The 4,335-nt window shown below is 36.4% G+C and overlaps 1 non-coding gene across 1 annotated transcript; it reads right to left on the reverse strand.

Annotated features, from left to right (window-relative positions):
- Window positions 1–1,920: 1,920 nt before the first annotated feature.
- LOC111814221 lies at window positions 1,921–2,027 on the reverse strand. Its single transcript, XR_002819262.1, has one exon. It is a non-coding gene; the product is annotated as a U6 spliceosomal RNA (small nuclear RNA).
- Window positions 2,028–4,335: the final 2,308 nt, after the last annotated feature.

Consider the following 4,335-nt stretch of genomic DNA (forward strand, 5'->3'; position numbering starts at 1 on the left):
CTGGGCTGGGACTGGTCCCGCCGGCGCAGGGTAGCAGGAAACTCTCCGCACACTCACCGCACCTGGGCTAGGACTGGGTCTGGGGGCTCCCGGAACTCCTGTATCATAGTTTTTTATTGATGAACAATTGGATTACTTCTGGTTTTAGACTATTATGAACAAAACTGAAATGAACATTCAGGTACAATTCCTTTTTGCAAATATGCATCAGGCCCTGGTTTTGATCCCTAACATTGCAAAAACTTGAATATTTAAATTATTACTTATAGGATTTCTTTATATTCTGGTTTGAAGTCCTTCATCAAATATATTTGTTTTGCAAATTTTTCCCTCAGTCATCTGTTATTGCATTAATTAAGCATTAGTTTTCTTTTTTCTTTGCTTTACTGGGAACTGAACACATGCTAGGCAAGAACACTTCACTGAGCTAGATCCTCAGTCCTTTTATCTGCCTATCTATCTATCTATCATCTGTCTATCTATCTATCTATCTATCTATCTATCTATCTATCTTTCTATCTATCTGTTTTACATACTTGGGATTGAACTCATGGAGGGTTATATTCCAGTTCTTTTAACTTTTTATTTTGACATAAAGTCTCACTAAGTTGACCATGAAGGGCTTGAATTTTTATCCTTTTGCTTCAGCCTCCCAGTGAGTTGAGATTACAGGTATGTGCCACTATCTCTGGTTCTACTCATTTTCTTCTTCTTTTTGAGTGTAGGCTGGCCTTGAACTCACTTATGTAAGCCCAGGTGTACCTCAAACTCATGGCAATCCTTTTGTCTCAGTCTGCCAAGTTCTGGGATTACAGGTGTGTGCCACTATGCCTGGCTTCATTTTTAATGATGATTTCTTAAAAATTATTATTGTTAAAAGACAATAAAAATAGTAAAAAAGAAGTTAGAAATGATACAGAATTTTATTAAATAAAATAATAGGAATTCAACAATGGCTGTTTTTCAGATTAGTTGTTTAGATTACCAGATATAAGCTTGCAAAGTTGTTTTTTAAAAAAAAAGTTGAAGAGAGGGAGTGGGGGAAAGAGATTTTATCTATGTATGTAAGAAGGATGGTTTGGACATCTGTACTGTGCATTTCTGCTGGTCTGTGGAAAGAAGCAGTTAACGCTTTCATTTGTTTCATCTCCTTTTTTCAATTGTGCTTTTTCTATTCTTAATTTCTTATACATTTTTTCTTCCAGTTTTACATGTATCTATCTGGTAATATGAATAGCTTATTGGAAGACAACACTATCTATTGCAGCAAATACTGTGAAATTCATATTATTTTGTTAAGTGAAATTCTGTATCATTTTGTAATTTTTTCTGTTTTAAGTCTAATTTGTACACTTTTTTTTTGAACCGGGGATTGAACTCAGGCCCTTGCTCTTGCCAGGCAAGCATTTATTTTACTGAGCTATCTCCCTGGCCCCTGTACTCTTTAAAAAATAAAAAATTAAGAAATGTAAAAAAAGGTATAAGAAATTTAAAAGAGGAAGAAAATTAGGCATTAATTGCTCCTTTCAATAGACCAGCAGAACTCAACAGTACAATTACCCAAGCTATCCTGTATATAAACATACATATGTCTTTTCCATTCTTTCTTTGTTTTTCTTTTGCCTTTTCCCTCATCCCAGTTTTTCCTTCCCTTTGAACAGATTTTTTCCCTTTCACAGTATCTACTATATCTTTCAGATTTTTATTACTCTTTCAGGTTCTCACACCAGTGAAACAATATGATGTTTATACAGGAGGGTCTGATTTATTTCACTTATGAGTATGGTCTCTAGTTCCATCCATTAACCTATAAAAGCCGCAAGTCTATCTTTTTTATAGCTGAGTAATACTCCACTGTGTAAAAATACCAGATCATTTTTTATGCATTCCTAATTGATGGACATTTGGCTGGTTTCCAAGAAAAATATGGAACACTCCATGAATTTGCATGTCATCCTTGTGCAGGGGCCATGCTAATCTTCTCTGTATAATTCTAATTTTAGTATAGGTGTTACTAGAGTGAGTATTTAATGATAAATTTTGGTAAACTGGTTTTTAAATGTGGTGAAGGGTGATTTATTATTACTTATGACTATAGCTTTTTGTTTTAAGAATTTTTTTTCTGGGACAGCCAGATAGCTCAGTGGATTAAAGTGCAGGCAGGTGCAGGGACCAGGGTTCAGTCCCCTGCGTGCCATGCTGGCCCCGCCCCTGGGGTGTGTTGTGATGGCGATTGAGAATAGCTGTGGTGGTGTATACCTGTAATCCCAGTGCTTGGGAGGCTGAAAACAGGAGGATCACTATGAGTCTGATCTGTGCAGTGAGACCCTGTAGGCCTTGTACTAAATACATTTTTTTAAAAAAGAATTTTTTTTCTATCCTGAAGTCTCAAAGATTATTGGTTTTCTTCATCAAATTCATAGATTTACAGTTTTTATTATATATTTAATTGCATGATCTGTCTTCAAATAGTTTTGGGGTAGGGTGTGGGGTTGGGGGGTAAATGTTTATTTTTCCACATGAATATTTAGAGTGTTCAAACACCAATTTTTGTTTTTGTTTTTGTGGAACCGAGGATTGAACTCAGACCCTTGTGCTTGCCAGGGAAGTGCTTATTCTACTGAGCCATCTCCCTGGCCCTTGAAGAGATATTTCTTTACCAAATCCAATATTGCTTTTTAAAAAACCAAATGATTTTATATTTGTAGGCTTATCTCAGGGCTTGCTATTCTGTCCAATGATCTATTTGCATGTCAAATTCTTTAGCTATGTGGTATGTCTTTAAAATTTTTTAATAAAATATATTTGTACTATGTAATGATTACACTCACTGGTAAATGTACATAGCACATTTCAATTCTTTTTTCAATTGTTTTTGTCATCTTTGTTAAAGATCAGATAGTTGAATATGCCTAGGGCTGTTTCTGCACTCTTTATGCTGTTTCATTGATTCACATGTTTGTTTTTGTGGCAGTACCATGCTGGTTTTATCACTGAAGCTTTGAAATACAACCTGAAATCAAGGATTGTGATGCCTCCTGTTAAAAATGTTTTTTTTTTGGTATTTAGGCAAGGGTCTACAGGGTCTACAGGGTCTCACTATGTAGATTGGACTCAGTGATTCTCTTCTTTTTAGTTGTTGAGTTCTTACACAAGGGAGACTATGCGATATTTACACATGTGTGTCTGGTTTATTTCACTTATGAGTATATCTTCAAGTGGCATCCATTTCAATATAAAGGCTTTGAGTTTATCATTCTTTATAGCTGAGTAATACTCCATTGTATAAAAGTACCACATCTTTTTCATCCATTCCTCAGGTGATGGGCATTTTGGCTGATTCCAAAATTTGGCTATCACAAATTGTGCTGCTGTAAACATAGGTACACATATATCACTATGATATGATGTTTTCAGAAAACATCTGGGAAATTCCCAGTAGGGGGCTAGCTGGTTTGAATGGGATTTCCAGTCCTAGTTTTTAAAGGAGTTTCCACACTCATTTCCATAATGGTTGCACCAGTCTACATTCCTACCAGCAGTGGAGAAGGGTTCCTTTTTCCCCACAGCCTCTCCAACATTTGTTGTTGGGTGATTTCTTTGATAGCCATTCTTTGTGGGATGAGATGATATCTCAGTTTTGTTTTAATTTGCATTTCACAAATGACTAGTGATGTGGAGCATTTTTTCATATATTTATTCGCTTCTTTGATTTCGTCCTCTGAGAAGTGTGTGTTCATCTCGGATGCCCATCTGGCATTAGATCTTTCTTGAAGTTCTTGTAGAATTCAGTGGTGAACCCATCAGGTCATGTTTTTTTTTTGTGTGTTTGTCAGGGTCTCACTATGTAGTTCAGGCTGGCCTTGAACTCAGAGCGATCCTCCTGCCTCAGCCTCTTGAGTGCTGGAATTACAGGTGTGTGCCTGGACCCTGGGCCTTTTTTAGCTGCGAGTTTGTAAAATTACTGCTTTGATTTCATTGGCTACTTTAACTTTGTTAGGGTTTTTAGATCTTGGTTCTGTTTCATAATTCATATGTATCTAGGAGTCTTTCTTTGGATTATCCAATCTATTGTATTAACAGTAGTTACTAAAAATCTTCTGGGTTTCGTTTTCTTTTTTTTTTTTTTTGTATTTTAGTAAGGGCCTACAAGGTCTACAGGGTCTCACTAAGTAAATTGGACTCGTAGCGATCCTCCTGTTACAGCCTCGCAAGCTCTGGGATTACAGGCACATGCCACCACACTAAGTCTCAATCTCGGTCTCAACATGCCCCGGGGTGAGGCCAGCTAGGTTTCATTTTTAAGTACATTAAATGGGTCTTTTCTAAAAAATG

This window comes from Octodon degus, unplaced genomic scaffold (assembly GCF_000260255.1).
Source record: "Octodon degus isolate 3935 unplaced genomic scaffold, OctDeg1.0 scaffold00280, whole genome shotgun sequence".
Taxonomy (NCBI): domain Eukaryota; kingdom Metazoa; phylum Chordata; class Mammalia; order Rodentia; family Octodontidae; genus Octodon; species Octodon degus.